We start from the raw sequence: 18,040 nt of genomic DNA on the forward strand, positions 1-18,040 counted from the left end.
TTATATGTCCACTGCCAATGTATGAGAGTCCTAGTTGCTCCTCATCCTAATCAATATTTGTATTCCATCTTTTTCATTTCGATCATTCTAATGATGTGTAGTGCTTTGTTGTTTGTCATTGCATTTTTAATTTTCATTTCACTGATGACTATGTTGAACACATTTTTATGTGCTTATTCAATATTTTTATATCATCCTTTATGAACTATTACCTATTTTTTTTTTTTTTTGACAGTTGGCAGAGCTAGCTGAGGTTTTATTTTGGACCAAAAAAAGAAGCAATTGAATTGTTTTATAGCTGGAGGCATGGGCAAGGGGGGTTCCCACGTAGTAAACTCCCCTGTGGGTGGGCTGAGGGCCCTCAGGTGGGTCTCCTGTTCCCAGTGGTACCCTACATAGCGGTCTCCCTCCCAGGCTCTGGGGCAGCACAGGAGGGGTAGGCTGGGAGGGGGTGCCGCAGCTGTTCACTTGGGCAGGACGTCAGAGGACTCGGACACCAGCTTCCCATCGCGTGTCTCGATCTTCTTCACAACTACGGCCCTGGAGGAGCTGGTGCGGCTGAAGGAGCTGGAGCCCGCGCCAGAGCCAAAGCTGGAGCCCAGGCCGTAGCTGAGGCCGGGGCTTGTGAGGCCCCCATAGGCCGAGCTCAGACCACCTGCATAGCCGCTGGTGGTCTTCGTATGAATACTCATGTTCTGCATCCCGGACTCCAGCCGGCTCTCCTCGCCCTCCAGCAGCTTCCTGTAGGTGGCGATCTCAATGTCCAGGGCCAGCTTGACGTTCATCAGCTCCTGGTACTCACGCAGCTGCCGCGCCATGTCTTGCTTGGCCCGCTGCAGGGCGGCCTCCAGCTCGGACAACTTGGCGTTGGCATCCTTAATGGCCAGCTCTCCACGCTGCTCGGCATCTGCAATGGCGGCCTCCAGGGAAGCCCTCTGGCCTTTGAGGCCCTCAATCTCAGCCTGAAACCGGCTGATGTTCCGGTTCATCTTGGAGATCTCAGTTTTGGTCCGTCGCAGGTCATCCCCGTGCTTCCCAGCCAGGCTCTGCAGCTCCTCATACTTGATCTGGTACATGCTCTCAGCCTCAGCCCGGCTGCGGTTGGCGATCTCCTCATACTGTGCCTTGACCTCAGCGATGATGCTGTCCATGTCCAGGGAGCGGCTGTTGTCCATGGACAGCACCACAGATGTGTCCGAGATCTGGGACTGCAGCTCCCGGATCTCCTCTTCATACAGCTGCCTGAGGAAGTTGATCTCATCAGTCAGCCCTTCCAGGCGAGACTCCAGCTCTATCTTGTTCATGTAAGCTTCATCCACATCCTTCTTGATGAGGACAAATTCATTCTCCATCTCTGTACGTTTATTTATCTCATCCTCATACTTGTTCTTGAAGTCCTCCACCAGCCCCTGCATGTTGCCAAGCTCTGCCTCCAGTTTCAGCTTCTCCTGGCCCAGAGTCTCCAGCTGCCGCCTAAGGTTGTTGATGTAACTCTCGAACATGTTGTCCATGTTGCTCCGAGCCGTCTTCTGCTGCTGCAGGAGGCTCCACTTGGTCTCCAGCATCTTGTTCTGCTGCTCCAGGAACCGTACCTTGTCTATGAAGGAGGCAAACTTGTTGTTGAGGGTCTTGATCTGCTCCTTCTCCTGGGTGCGCACGGCCTGGATGTTGGGGTCCACCTCCAGGTTAAGGGGGCTCAGCAGGCTCTGGTTGACCGTGACTGCGGTGATGCCTCCCATGCCGCTGGCCCCACCATAGCCGCCGCCCAGGCCACCCCGAAAGCTGCTGCTTCCCACTCGTGAGAAGCTCGAGGAGCTGATGCGGGCACCGGGCCCACTTGTGTAGGAGCGGCTGCTGAAGGCCCGGGGGCCAGAGGTGGACACCTTGTAGGACTTCTGGGTCACCCTGATGGACATGGTGGAGGCAGGAGTGGAGGCAGGCGGGCCGAAGCAGAAGGAGATTCTAGAAGGAGCGGAGATATATTACCTATTTTTAATTGGGTTGTTTACCATTTTGTTTTTGAGTTGCAGGGATTATTTGTTCTGAATTCCAATCTTCTGTCATTTATGTGTTACGAATATTTTTCCCAGCCTATCTTCTTAATGGAAGTTTTGGTAAAAATAAGTTTTCAATTTTGATAAATAAGATTTATCACTTTTTTTCTCTTATAGATAGTGTTTTCTCTGTCTTATCTGACAAATATTTGCCTATCTAATGGTTGAAAAATATACCTCTGTTTTCCTCTACAAGTTTTATAATTTTAACTTTTATATTTGGGTCTGAAAATCATCTTGAAATAATTTTTGCAGATGGTAACTTTTCTTTTCCCATTGAATGTAATTTGGTGCTCTGGTTAAAAATCGTCTGACAGAGGGCCGGGCGCGGTGGCTCAAGCCTGTAATCCCAGCACTTTGGGAGGCCGAGATGGGTGGATCACGAGGTCAGGAGATCGAGACCATCCTGGCTAACACGGTGAAACTCCGTCTCTACTAAAAAATACAAAAAACTAGCCGGGTGAGGTGGTGGGCGCCTGTAGTCCCAGCTACTCGGGAGGCTGAGGCAGGAGAATGGCGTGAACCTGGGAGGTGGAGCTTGCAGTGAGCTGAGATCCGGCCACTGCACTCCAGCCTGGGCGACAGAGCCACACTCCGTCTCAAAAAAAAAAAAAAATCGTCTGACAGTATATGTGTGATCCATCCCTTCTATTTTGAGAAACAAATTTCATAGCCATGAAATAATAGAAGAATGTGCAATTACATAATAAATTATGTGCTATGTATGCTTACCAATGAAAATTTTTTTTTTTTTTTAACATAGCAGAAGACAGGCATCCTGTCATATTTCCCTTATTTCTTATTAAAATATTCAGGAAACATCATGGATCGTTATAAAATAGCAACAAAAGTAAAAAGTGAAAGTAAAATACCAAAATCTAAGGAATTTTTCTACTAACTGAGTTAGTCAGAATGGGTTGCCTTGTTGTGAATCTTTTTTCATTCATTATACTCAGCACTTAGTAAACATTTTCATTCTGGAGATTCATGTTCTTTAGTTATAAAACATTTTATTGTATTAGTTTTTTGATGATTAGCTCCCCACCAGCATCTTATTTGTTCTCTTTCTGGAGTTCCTATTAGTTGCATGAAATATCTCCTAGGTGAATCCCCATTATTCATATTTTTTTCTCTTACCCATCTCATTGGCTTTTTGTCTTACTTTCTGAGACATTATTATTATGGAGTAGGGGCTATTTCCAGGATATTGTTTTCTAAGACTTCTTTTGAATTTTGTACTGCAGAAATTATATTTTAAAATTTCAAGAGCTTTTTTTTTTGGATTTTTTCGTTATGCTTTTTCCTTAGTTGATCTGTTAACATCTTTTAATTCTATGACAATGTTATGATTGTTCTCACCTGCCTTGTCTGTTGTCTGCACATTCTCTGTTTCCTCCTAGCTACTTTTTCCCATTTGTTCATTTTCCTAGCTACATTTTATGCTGGGTTCTTTTCTTAAATGCCAAATAATCATTGGCTGCCCATTTATTTGGGTGAGGAGGTAAAGACCTGATTGGAGGATCGTTGGGTAGGGGTAGGCTTATACACTGATAACCTTTACTCTAGGAAAGTCATATGACAAGCTCGTTAGGTTTGTCATTAGGGGACCTACGTATTAGTAGATGTGAGTCTTCTCTATTTTCTCTAGATAAAGGGTCCTGCAATATTCTGTCTGGAGACATCAGTTTAGCTGCTGCCATTCTGGAGCCAGGTGGACAGGGGTTTGGGAGAGTGGCTCTGTGGTTCAGTATGTTAATCCCCTGTTTTTGGTATGGCTGCACACTGGCCCTTCTTTGTACCTGGAGCTTGGGGTTACTCTTGGAAGGTTGTCCACAGAATAAATCTTTGGTCTCTTGCTTTCCTCCTGGAAATTCTCCATTTTTGGCACAGATCTAACTGCTTCGTTCTCACATTGCTGTAAGGAAATACCCAAGACTGGGTAACTTACAAAGGAAAGAGGTTTAAATGACTCACAGTTTAGCATGGCTGGGGAGGCCTCAGAAAACTTACAATCATGGTGGAAGGCAAAGGGGAAGCAAGGCACCTTCTTCAAAAGGCAGCAGGAAGGAGAATGGCAAGCAAAGTGGGACGAGTCCCTTATAAAATCATCAGATCTCGTGAGAACTCACTCACTCTCACGAGAACAGCCAGGGGCAAACCACCCCCATCATTCAATAACCTGGTCTCTCTCTTGATACATGCAGATTATAGGGAAGATGGAGATTACAATTCAAGATGAGATTTAGGTGGGGACACAAAGTCTAACCGTGTCAGCTTCTTTTAATAATAATTTTTGAAAAATCACTTTATACCAGTTGCTTGTTCTTGCTTTCTATGGTATCTGATTTTTGAGTCATTCTGCATTGTCCTTTGTATTGTTATTCTGAGGTTCCACAGGGAAAATCAACTAGTTTTTCATTGGTTTACACCATTGTAGGCACTTAGGTTTGACTCTTTTCTATTTTGCTAAGCCACTGACTGTTCTTTCATCTGTTTTCATATTTATAGAAATAGTTTGCATTATACATGTCTCCTTGCATCAAAGATAAAATTGAGTTTTCTCTTTCTTGTTCTAATTATTTTGGGGTGACTCTTTGAGAGGAGAAAAAAGTGAAAATCTTTTAGCTATTTATCTTGAAATCGCTCATCCAATTGACTTAAAAAAAAGAAACCCCTTTAGACTAATACAACAATAAAAGAAGAAAAAACATGTCTATTTCTTTCTCTTAGTAGCAAAACTACTAAGATACTTGCATCAAACCTTACTTGAAGAAAAAAAATCTGTAACCTGAAAATGAAGGTGAGTATAAATAGGACTATTTGTTTCTGACAAGTCACTGAATGAGTGATACATATGGTGAGTACAGACATGCTAGGGTTCTAACACACAATAGAATGCACCCTTACTCCTACCTCTTTCTTAGCTTAGATATTTTGTATCCCTGTTGCATTTGTGTGCCGAATCTCACATAGGTAAGTATTCATATAATCTTTATAGAAATAAGTAAAAACTGTTACCTTCTTAGGATATGAGGTCACAATAAAGGTTAATTCCATATTTATTGTTCATGTGTATACTGAGGCAATCACTAGAGACGATACTTGGTGACTCACAAGATTAATTTTATTTTTATAAAATGGATCCTCTACAATGGATTACTTTCTATATCTTGGAGCAAGGCAATTCTTGAGCTACTTCAAATATTTTTCCACTTTATTGGAGGCTTAGTATATATTATCCTTCAAATGTGCTATAAATCAGTTTAAATTAAAAATGCTTTTATGCTTGCAGTTGGATGTCTTTTCACAGTTTTACAAAAGGAAGAATATAGGCATTCTGTTTTATTTTACTTAAAACCATTTATTTAAACTCTCGTTGGAGTGTGGAGTAGGTAACTACCTATGAGAATGATCTAGATGATACTTTTATTGGACCATCAGCCCTTTCCCCTTTTATCCCATTGCTCATTAAGAGACTTATCTGACTTTCAGGATTTCTTGAGAGCCAAACCCTGGCAATGACTTCTGCAAATAACAAACAACAGAAGCTGGTTGGAGTGGGAGGGTAAGCAGACTGTCATTGGCAACTTTTTGGAATTATGTCAAAGTGATGCAGCAGCAATCTTTTAACATTGCTGCAGGCCTTTACCATGCCATCAAGCTCTAATCAATCAAAATGGGAAGATAGGCCCAGCACAGTGGAATTTAAAAACTAGCAAGGTCAGCATCCTACATGGCATTAGATGGTTTCCACCTGCACCCCCCCGCCATTCTTTTTTTTCAGTATATTTTCCCTAAAACTTTTCAAGCTAGAGTAGGGTGAACATCAGCATTTAAAAAGAGACATTGTAAATATGGCTGTGAAGATCACATGCTCCAAAAGACAATTAGGTCAACCTATTTCTTCTTCTTCTTCTTTTTTTTTTTTTTTTTTTTTTTTTTTTGCATGATGTAGGTTAAAAAAAGATTTCTACTAAAGAACGACTGAACTTACTTTATAGGATATATGGGATGGATCTGGATGTGTATGGGATGTGTCTGTATCTACAGTGATAAAAAAATATGAATTAGAGGTTGAAAGGGGAGAAGCTGGACAATTTAAGATAAGGAAAAGGCAAAACTAAAGATAATTCATATTAAGCTTAGTATGTTGTTGAAACTCACTAGCTATCATTTTAGATAATTTTTATAATAGATAATAACAGTGTTACATTTCTTTTGGAAGGTCAAAGGAAAGAAAAATTACTCTGATCATCATGGTGCAGTTGTAAGAACTTAATGAAATTTTCTTCTGGTTTAAGATATTACTATACGCAGCAACATTCAGCAGATTATGTAAAGTAACTGATTTCATTTTCCAAGAATTTATTTCTTTAATTTTTAATTTTGTCACTATAAGATTCAACTAGCTTTATATTTAGCAGCAAATTTCATTTTTTGTTTTTGTGACAGAACCTTAAGAATATTGAATGATCTGTGCATGGGAGCCATCATTCTGCTAATTTCTTACAGGAATAAGAAATGTATATTGACTTGAAATTAAGTTTTAATTGTATGGCACATTTCTATACCCGTTTCCTAACACAGTATGCCAGAGAATAAATAGTAACAGGAATACAGATTAATTCACAACTTTTAACTGTGATAACTTTCTCTCTTTGGAAGACATGTTTAGAGACATAAAACTGAAGACATCTACCAGTACTGTTCATTAAAGCCTGTAGTAAACGCCTAACCTTCCCACATCTCTTGACACTGAAAACTGTCAGGAGCATTGGTTTGGAAGAGGCTTATAGACGAGGAAATTTAGAGTCACAAAAAAATTTAGAGATCATCTCTCAGCCAATACTGCCTAGATTTTTGCCTTTCTAAAATAATGCAGTCTTCATCCATTGAAGTGATAAATAAAATATTGTTAAATAGTTTGATGCTAATATTTACCCTGAACACATGCACTCTATTAAAAAGATCCTAAAGAAGCCTAGCATGCTGACTCTTTTAAAGTTGGAAATCCATCCCTAAAGGCGAAATAGCCATCTTTCTTTCAAAGGATCATCCTAGCAGCTGTCCTGTTCATTTTTGTCCATTTCTTGATACTGCCTCCATTAATTAGCTTCTTTTTCATTAATTAGCTTCTTTTTCTTAGACTTACTCATAAGTCTAATGTTCTTTAACCAACTTTGATTTCTTGTCCTTGTTTTGAAATGTTTTCTTTCATTACTAAAATTCTCAGAATGAGCTACTCTTTTTGCACCTGAGTGGAAGATTTCCACTCATTGTGAAATCTTCGCATTTTTGATCTTCGACTCTCATGTCCAACAAAAACAGTCTCCTGAGAGCTCTCACTTTCTGTTCACCAAATCCAGCGACCACTTTCTTGTCGTTAGTAGATTTTAATGTTCGGAAGCCTGCTGCGTTCCTAAACCACATTTAAATTCTCCCTGTGACCAAAGTTTCTGAGTGTGCATTAGCCTTTCAAAACCTTCAAAAAGAAAGGCTCCCAGATCCTTTCTTGCACCTTCCCTGCAGCATATCCAAATCCTCCACTCTCTTGGCAGTCCAGACACTGCTGTCACCCCCTGTACTGGCACTGTCAGACCCTGCTGTTCTGCCGTTCTCTATTTGCACTGCCTGTTCCTTTCCCTGTCCCTTATGTAACTCCTGAACATTTATTTTATTCATTTTATTCATCTTTCACCTTAAATGCCATTTTCTTAAAAAAAAAAAAAAAAAAACTAACCTTCCATCCTTCAATTCAAAATTAAGGGGTGTTTCTTGTGTACTTTCAAATATTGTATTTCATTGTAGTCTTTACATTCATAAATTCATTATGCTGGGTCAACCAGACACATAATATCAAGAGCTCATACTCTAGTGAAGAAACAGATACTCAAAAAGATTTTAAAATGCTACTAAGTAGTATTCTAAGGGTATGCACATTTGCTGTGGGATGCTAATGGAAGGGCTGCCAAAATTGTGTGAGGGAGCTGATTAATACTTCCTGAATGTGAAGCATGAATTGGAGTTCACCTGGCAAAAAATATGGGAAGGGCTTTCTAGGGCTTTGTCCATCTATTCAGAAAACATTCACATAATACCTATTATGTGCCAGACATTGTATTAAACACCGAAGATTAAAAATCAAACAGCTATAACATCAGCAATGGTGATAAAAACACCTTCTTCCTTTCCTAAAGAAGACAAAGAACATTGATTAAAAAAAGTTTGTCTAAAATTTAATCTGGACATGCTTTCTGTGTGTCTACCATATTCCTTTCACATGCTAGAGTTACATGTGTTAGCACATAGTAGGTACTCCAAAATATTTGTTGAAAATTGAGAACAAATGAATGAATACTCTTTACCTATAGTGGCTATCATTGCCATCGTAACTCTAGTCATGTATTTAAACAATTATATTTTGTGTGAGTATAAACACAAAATGTGGAAGGTCTGAGGATCAACTAACCCAGCACTGTAGCAGCCAGAGATGGTTAAAAGAGGCAAGAGGGGATTGAACAGAGTCCTAAAGAAAAAGTACGAGTTTATCAGGCAAAGTGTAACAAGTTCATTTAGAAGCCAAGAATCACAGAGGCTGTATTGTATTCTGGAAAGGTTAATAACTGCCATGGCTGGAGAATAGGGGGAGTGTGTAGGAAGATTTGCTGAAAACACATTCTTGGTTGACACTGCTGTTGCTCCTTTGATCATGGATCCTGATTTCTGAGTAGTTGCCTCTGTCACTCTTGCCTCAGGATACCAGTGGGAGAAGTTTTAGAGAAGGCTATGAGATTTATATCTTCATGAGATCTGCTTGACTGCATTGTGGAGACTAATTGGAGTCTGGAAAGGGAAGATAGAGGAAAACAAGAGACTATTTTGCACTACTTATGTGAAAGATGTAGGTAGCCTGGCCTAGAGTGAAACCATTGCAAATGCATTTAGGAGATAAAATCAGCCAGTTAACAGGGTTGGTGTTGATGGGAAGTGGGAGCTGATGGCAAAACAGATGACAAGGATGTCTCTTAGTGTTATGGCTTGTGGGCCCAGAGAGTTGGTGGTACCATCACTGAGATAAAGCATATGGGGAAGAAATTTGTATGAGGAGGTAAGTTCTCTGTTGGACATACTGTGTTTGAGGATTTTTCTGTATTTTTTTTTACTAGGTAGCAAACTTCTTGAGGACAAGGCTTATGAATTGTCACCATTTTATGCTCAGAGATGAGCTTATAGTAGGTGCTTATAATACAAGAGTTTCCCTTTCGGTGTCTCATATATATTAATTTATATATATGGTCATATATATTTATATGCTATATATATAAGTAAATATATATAAATATATTCTTCTTTTTCCAAAAACACTTAGCTGTAGTGCTGAATTATGGTTATTCTACCTTGAAATTTAAATATTTCTTAAATTATGTAAAATATTTTGGTTTCATTATAAAATATTGGTACATGAAGGGAATTATCCCTTTAATGTAGTTCTTGTTTTCCACTTGTTTCAAGTGGTAAAAATAAGAAAGTTAATTACAAAAACTTTTATAATTAAGATTAATCCAAGATTATGATTTAATAAAGTTTAATTAGTGAAGAGAAGAGAACCTTTAAAAGTTGAGGACACTAATTAGGTATTTAACCTAGAGCTTTTTTTTTTTTTTTTTTAAACTGATTTGAATCTCTTTATAGAATAAATCTGACAAATGAGAAGCATAAAAAATATGAATGAAACAACAAAATATTGTCCCTCTAAGGCAGTACAAGTTTCTCACTGTTATTGATTGCCTCTCTGTCAGGAATGTTAATCTTTTATGGATCTAGAGCCCACAGCTTCTAGTGACGCAGTTTTAAGATACACAAATAAACCCATGCTAACCCCAGGAAATAAATTGCACAGAGGTATCTCCTGGTTGGCAAACTGCATGGACATTCTAATATTTGTTGCCAACAATTAGTCACCTGACTCCTTTTATGGGTGGCTATCTGGTGACTGATGTAATGGCAAGCATGTATTATTCTTATTGACCATGTGTTAAGGAGCCACGGGACACAGACACTATACAGAACAGATTGCAAGAAATAACCAAGACGGATGAAGTGCTGGGTAAGAAAACAGTGACAAGTGTAAAACTGTCACATGATTAAATCTGGAAAAATACTCTATACAATGAGGGTATTTATTGCAGGAGCCACCATTGAATAATGCCATCTTCATTCATCACATCTTTCATCCACTCTCCTGCAAAATGTTTTCTCATACTATGGAGCAGGTCCATCTGATGGAATTAAGTTTCCTTCATTAGTGCCACAGATTTTCTGAATGCCCTGTAAAAGCACATAGATTGCCCTTTCTCTTGTTCTTTCTTTAGTATTTTAGTCCTACTCAACCCTGCTATTTGCAAAAGAGGGAGATGGCTTTGACAAAGACAACCAGGATGATGAATGGAATTTAATTTATGCAACATTCACGTAGGGTGAGTCCTCTGGGTAAATCACCATGGTAGCACTTCCTCCTCCCTCTCCACGATATGTTCTGCTTGGCTGACTCAACTCCCTCTGAGAAGCTTGGCACTTAAGGTTATGTAAGCAGTGCAGAAATGTTCAAATATTCATCACAAGTATGGCCACATGAAAGAGAAGAAAAAACAAAAATAGAAGGAGGAGTCTGAGGTAAATAGCTATTTAAATCAGTGAGGATAAACTGAAGAATAGAAAGGGATTTGGAGACCTAATTTGGAATAAAGGGTTTGCTCCCTGAGGTGATAAATAAAATAGATTTGAGCCGTGTTTACAGTGCTAAAATATTATTGACTGACCTTTAGTCCAAGCTGATTTCAGTCCCTTTCCCATGCTACTCAGTAGAGCCAAAGAAAATTATTTCATTTCATCACGGGAAGATAATAGTTTCTTCTATTTATAAAAAGTGAGCTACTTATTATTAGGGCTTATATTTTTCTTTTCCTGTCTTTCTTTTTTATTTTATTTATTTATTTTTTTGAGGCAGAATCTCTCTCTGTCGCTAGGCTGGAGTGCAGTGCTGCAATCTCGGCTCACTGCCACTTCTGCCTCTGGGATTCAAGCGATTCTCCTGCCTCAGCCTCCTGAGTACCTGGGATTACAAGTGTGTGCCATCACGTCCAGTTAATTTTTGTATTTTTAATAGAGATGGGGTTTCACCATGTTGGCCAGGATGGTCTCGCTCTCCTAACCTTGTGATCTGCCCGCCTCAGCCTCCCAAAGTGCAAGGATTACAGGCGTGAGCCACTGTGCCCGGCCTATATTTTTCTTTCTTATCAACATATCCACCCATTCGTATAGTAAATTGTTATCTATCCAGAAAGGCTTTCCCAGAGATTAGAATCAGAGCAGACAGCAACCTATGCCCAACTATGGATACTAAAAAAATATTGAATGATTTGGGCCTGACTACAGAGATGATTTAAGAATTTAGTTTGCTCATTTTCTAGTAAGGAAAGTATTCTAACCATGAGACTAAGCCCTTCATAAACCAACAAATAATTAATTAACAAGGGACTTTACTCTGAATTGAAAAGTTTCAGTCTGTGTCACACTGTGTATTAATTTCTCTTATAATTAGTGTCACCAATGAATGATTAATTTATGAACAATTATAAATGGCTAAGTGTGCTAAGTTTCCTTCCCTAATTGGTTGAGAAATATAGGTGAATATTTTCATAATGCCAAAACCACTTGGGTATATAAACACCGATATTTTCATTAATAGGGAGAAGGAATAGAACTTAGTAAATTTGTTTGGGAAACACCTTTAGGTCTCAATTTAGCTTTTAATTTTGGATTGGATTTACACTGTTGACTTGGAACCATTTTGCGTGCTTGTATAAAATAGGTACCAAGACAAGAGAGTGTATAAATATAATATAGATGTTTTCTTATGAGCTAAAATGGAAATTATTCTTGCACTCTAAAAAACAATTTGACTATTATCAATTCTGGGAAGATAGACTTTGGCTATCTCATCATTCTTTTAAATCTCTCATAGACATCCCTTATAAAAATGACAATTTAGGAAAGATTAAACGAATTCATTTGGAAACAAAGGAAAACAATGTTCAATTATATTAGATGCTTTTGTCTTTACATACTGATAAAGAACCATGAGCAAAAAAAGGGACAAACATAGGCCATTTTGCTAATATAAAAATAGAATTGGATATATGTACAAAGGGTTGAAAGGGAGAAGGATGTCTCCATTGCCACCAGCCTAGTTCAGGCCACTCTCTCTCTTGTTTAGACTGTGATACTTGATTCCTAACTGTTCTCCATGCTTTCACTTTTGTCTTTCTTCCATCCATTCTCTGTAAAAGTTGGTGATTTTTTATACCCCATGCCCTCTCCTACTTAGAGCTGTATGCATATATGATACATCAGTTCCTTTGCCTGGACTATCAGTCCTGAAGTCAGCTCCCTTTGAAGTCTACTTCTCCAATAAGTCTTCCATGACCATAATTTCTGATGCAAATTCCTGCCTCCTCATCTCCATTGTCCATCTGCTGTTCATGGTACACTCAGTATGTTTTTATAGCTGTTATTACAATTGTGTAACAATTATATTTATATGTGTTTGTTTTTTTCCTTTTCACTAAACAATGAGATCTCTGAGAGCCTCACACAGCCTTGAGAGTAGGCACTCAGAAAAAAGAGAAGAAGGAAAGGAAGAAGAAAGTGGTGGCAGAAATAAGGCAGAGAGGAGGAGCTCATACAAAATATTTGGTGAATGAATAATAGGCTACTTTTTTGGTGTGATATGCCCAAAACACTCAGTTCAAAAAGTTTACTCATGGAATTAATTATAGACTTAAAGGTAGCTTAAAGAGGCATTAAGTAGAAATAGATCTTTTAAATGGAAATATTCAAAAATAAAACAAGTGAAAAAAAGATAAATAATGACCTAAGGCACATTCAAACAAAGTCTGAAAGAATCCAATGTTCTGGATGCTTATCTGATTTAAATGTGCAGACTTCTCAGAGTTCTGTCATTACTCACAATTACGCTGACAGTGGAGTTCCCAAACATTGTCTGACCACCATCTGGTTCAACATTTTCAATCACTCCCTGGAATTTCATTTAGTGCTTCCAGGCATTTTGGTCAGATACTCATTTCTGCAATTCCAATTTCAATGAAATTGCAGAATCTGATCAGCAAATCATTTTAAAGGAATTTTCTCAGGGAAGGCTAGGAGAAAGTATCATGCCATTTCTTCTCTTCTTTTAAAACTCATGTGATAAATGCCTCATTTAATTTAGCATTATCATATAACTTTTTTTTTTTGCAAACATGTATGTTGTGTTCTCAGATTCACCACAAATAACTCTTGGTTTAATTCCAGTTTAGTGGATGTTTCATGGCAAAAAAAAAAAAAAAAAAAAGACTGTTAAAATAGAGCCTGCTGATAAACATGCAAGCAATTGCTCCTTTACTTTTGCACACTGAAATTATTTATCATTGCAAGCATCTAAAACATATACCAGATAATAACCCTTGGACTGTCTTATTTGGTGCTAAGTATAAGATGTTAAATAATTTGGGTAATATTTGAATTTGCAAGTTATGATTTTCAAAAATCTTTCAGTTTAAACCTTTTTATTTTTCATAATACAAGAATCATTAGTCTTTTAGTCCATTTAGAAAAAAGTTTGGCAACAATAATTTTTAGATATGGTATTGCTATTTATTATGTGTCATTGCTATGCACAGTACATATTGTGTATATTGCTGTGTGTCATTGCCAACATGGCATCAGTGAAGTGGTGGTTTAGTTTTCCTGATCAGCGGGAATGCATGAAAGAATCGCTATTTGTTTCTCTCAGAAAGGAATGTCTTTTGCATGAAACTTTAGTTCCTTATTTGCCCTCAAATTATTATTTTTAAGTTTATTGTTTTAAGTAAGTTGTCTATCTGATTAATTAGGTTCTTGAACTGTGCTTATCTGACTCTCCCTTTCTGCATCCATTGCAGATTTCTGCACTCGGTGCTACAGGGTTACTGACCATCAGTTCTTGGGGTCTCAGTGCAATAGAAATTCACATGTGGCCAAAAATGTGTTCCCAGAGGAGGCTTCCTTGAAGCTTATGCCCAGGCATAAGGGAGGCAGCACAAAAGAGAGAGAGAGAGGATTCCCTGCCTGATACCACAAAAAGAGCTGATACGGCTTTTTTTTTTACTAGACAAAGCCCAGGAATTGACATTAAGGGTAGGGTATGCAGGCTGGGCAGGGCAAAGCACATGAGGGATAGGGTGTGCAGGTCAACATATCTGGTTGCCATGGTTATCTTAAGTAATGGGCCACCTGGTGGTCTGGCCACTGGCAACAAGGATGTAAATCAATTGCTCAGCATTCCTTCCAGAGGTGGGACACTCTGCAAGCTTGGTTATTTCCTAAGGCCAGTTCCTGGAACTCTTTAAGTAAAAGGCATGGTTAAACATTATGGCATCAGTGAGGTAGTTGTGTGGGTTTTGTGATCAGTGGGAATGCAGGACAAAATGCCCTAGTGGGGGCGAACTGAAGCCAAGCCCTCTTCTGTCTCAGCAATACTGCGTTTGAATATATGTCTCATTTTTGTAACATACTGTGTTACGTCCTTGGGCTGCCGGTTTTCCACCTTCTTCAAACCTATTTGGCAGCTAGTCTTTCCAATGAGTGAGTTATGTTAAACTTCCCAACTAACATTCAAGATCTTTTGTTTATTTTATTGATTTGCCCTTCAGCTATACCTATCCACAAACCTCCAACTTTAGATCAATATAAGCAACCCCTTCTGCTTCTGTGCTGTGGCTGCCAGCACCGTGGGAGAAAAGTCGCACAACTGTGTGGATTGATGCCACTGCAAATTTATGGCTTCCAATCTCAGCTGGGCCTGCAACTCAGGTCGATAATCCTTTTAGCAGTCTCTGGTCAGTTCCCATGCCCATTACTTCAGCTAGCATGCCAAACTTTAACCATTCTTCTCACACCCTTTCTGACCACTCCTCACCCTGCAGCCATGAAAAACGAAAAACGATCTTGCCTCCTACCTTTAAAATAAAAGTAAAAGAAAAAAAAAAAAAATCAGCCCACAAACTTCTAGCATTCAAATTTTTCTGTACTTCAGTACAATTTCTATTTTGAATTTCTGTTCTACTAGGGTGGCAGAAACTTAATTCTCTCAGTCAAACAGTGATTCCCACTGGCCCTTTACTTTCTCCCTGGGTTGTGACTATGTTGGGGGAGGGGGATGCCTAAAGAGACATAAAGGACTTTCTGCTCTTGATGTCATCTGGCCACAGAGGCATCTTCTGAGCCCTCTCTTTCCCATCTAGTTCTTGATCAGTCATTGATGTGGCTTTCTTAGACATGTTAGTTTCTGTGTGCATGGCTTTTGAGTCAGAGGATCCCTCCCCTACTGATATGAAACTCTTGGGCCCACTTTGGGAGTGCTTTTTGCTTCTCCCAGACAAAAAGCAGGGATGTCTAGGAGATCGTCGGAGCCTCCATCTGCTTAGGCTTGTGGTTCTCCACAATGACTGGATGGAAGAATCACCTGACAAGCTTTACAGCTACCAATACCTGGGGCAGGACTTCTCAAAGTGTGGTCCAAGATCAACATTATTCAGACTCACCTGAAGACCACTGAGAAACTCAAATTCTTAGCACACGCTAGACCTACTGAATCACAAACTGTGTGGGTGGTATCCAGAAATCTGCATTTTTAAAAAGAACTCCTCCTGGTGGTTCTGATATCCACTAAAGTTTGAGATCCTGCCCTGGGAAAGGGCCTGAATATTAGCATAGTTCCCAGGGAGTTTCAATGTTTGACTGGAAATGAGAACCGCTAGCTTAGACATATCAGAAAACCACTATTTTGGGGGGTTTTGCCACCTCCCCAAGACTCTGCTGGGGGAAATGAGATGTCAGTTCTATCTGATTTAGAACCCACACATGTATCATGTATCCGGGGGCTTCTTACCTCTCTGGCTTAGCTCTGGAAACAGGGCACAGAATCCCTGTCTGTATGTTCTAGCCACATCCCACCATTTTTCTTCTGACTCTTTTGCCTCTCCTCAGCTTACAGAATCCTTTTCTTCACTTGGGGAGTGTGGGGAGTGTGGGTAAGGAGAGAATCACTCTAGTGCATGATGTTTTTCTCCAAAATGTTTTACTGTAAACTATAAGAGCTTCCTCTCTGTTCTCCCAAGGACCTAGGATTTTGAAATCCAAAAGCCAGGCAGGAACCCTCCCCCTCCACTCTCTTTACTTCCTGTTGTCACATCAAAAACTCCAATGTGCAGAAAAATTAGTTAGTTTTTTAAATCTATATTTCAGATAAATTTTTAACGTGTGCCCTCATTCTCCTAAAGTGGGAGAAAGTTCATCTCAGGTGGTCAATTCAGGAATCCCCTCATACTTTACGCTGAGTTGTACATGGGTGTTCTTTCTGGTGGGATGAGAGAGAGCTAAGTAATACCAGGGTATCTCATGGGTGGAGAGGACGGCAAACCTGAAGGAGCTGCCTGGGAGAAGAATGAGCAATATTTCCCCAGGGAACTGCACAAAAGCTGATGTGGAGCAGGTTGGAACACGAGTGCATCGGTGAAGCTCTACAAGGCCGGTGAAATTGAGTGCTGTATTTTTTCACTGTTTTCCCCAGTATCTTGGAAGTTATTAGAGTCCAGAACTTAGATGCAACCTTCCGAAAATAGGTGTGTGAGGAGTCACCTAGTTGATAATATATATTAAGTTTCTGTGACTCTTGGCATACTCTCAAGCTTGAATGAGAAATTTAGTTAAGTAAGAAAAAAGTGAAGAAAGTTACATTACCTGGGAATGTGGCCTGAGGTTGCTCCTGCTATACCCCTCTGTAATAGTCCTTATTACATTCACTTTTTTAAAAAGTTCAGGGATTTATTTTGAAATCGTTTCAAATATAGAAAAGTTAAAAGCATATTATAGAGGCTTGCTATGTACTCCCTCACTGAGATTCCTGTTACCATTTTCATATATTTGCTCTATCACCCCCTTTTCTAAATATTTCTCCATGACTGTTAGTCTTTTTTTTGGAACTATTTGAAAACAAGTTGCAGACGTGATTCCTCACTACTCCTAAATACTATGGTGTGTGATTTCCCTAAGCGAGGACACTCTTTTATCTGACCCTTAGGAAACCTTCAACATCAGGAAATTATTGGTACAATACTATCACCTAACCTACAGACCCCATTCACATCTCTCCAGCAGTTCCAACAAAGTGTCTTTGCCTTCTGGCCCAGAATATCATCTGCGAATGCATGTTGCATCCAGTTGCATCTCTCCAGTTGCCTCCAATTTGGAATACGGGTATTTCCCCCTCCCCTGTCTTTCATGCTGTTCATAGTCTTAAATAGCCTAGGATCTATGTTCTGTGTATAGGATGACACTTAGGCTGGGCCTGTCCAGTGTTTCCTGATGACTAGTCCCAGGACAGGCCTGGGAATACCACAGAAATGATGCTGTGTTTCTCTCAGTGTGTCCCATTCCAGTCCACTCCATGTGCCCTACCTCCTGAGATATCAGCACGCACACTGCCTCTGATTGAGGCAGATGAATCCATCATCTGCTTGGGTCTCTCTCTTCTCCCATTTCTCACCTCCTCAGGAGGCTGTGGACACCCTGCCACAAATCTTTCTGTGCTCCTTTTACCCTCAGTACTACCATGCAATACCCTCCCCTGTGGTGGGGAAAGGAAGGAAAAAGAAAAGAAGGCAAAGTGGTAAGAAAAAGGCTCAAATTCATTTTAATTATTTCCCTCCAAGTTGGGTTTTTTTTTCCCCTTTCCAAACTTGAGATTCTTGATATTGAGGACAGGAACTGGTATTATATGAATTTTATATTCACTGTCCTTTATAAACTGACTTGTATGCAGTAGGCCTCTGTAAATTGTTAATGAATTGATGAATTGGTCTTTCCTCTGGATTGATACTCTTGGT

At 39.5% G+C, this 18,040-nt stretch overlaps 1 pseudogene across 1 annotated transcript; it reads right to left on the reverse strand.

Moving 5' to 3' along the window:
• Positions 1 to 214: 214 nt before the first annotated feature.
• LOC103236499 (keratin, type II cytoskeletal 8 pseudogene) lies at positions 215 to 1,978 on the reverse strand (annotated as a pseudogene). The gene has a single exon (XR_012094464.1). The product of XR_012094464.1 is annotated as a keratin, type II cytoskeletal 8 pseudogene (transcript).
• Positions 1,979 to 18,040: the final 16,062 nt, after the last annotated feature.

This window comes from Chlorocebus sabaeus, chromosome 11 (assembly GCF_047675955.1).
Source record: "Chlorocebus sabaeus isolate Y175 chromosome 11, mChlSab1.0.hap1, whole genome shotgun sequence".
Lineage (NCBI taxonomy): Eukaryota > Metazoa > Chordata > Mammalia > Primates > Cercopithecidae > Chlorocebus > Chlorocebus sabaeus.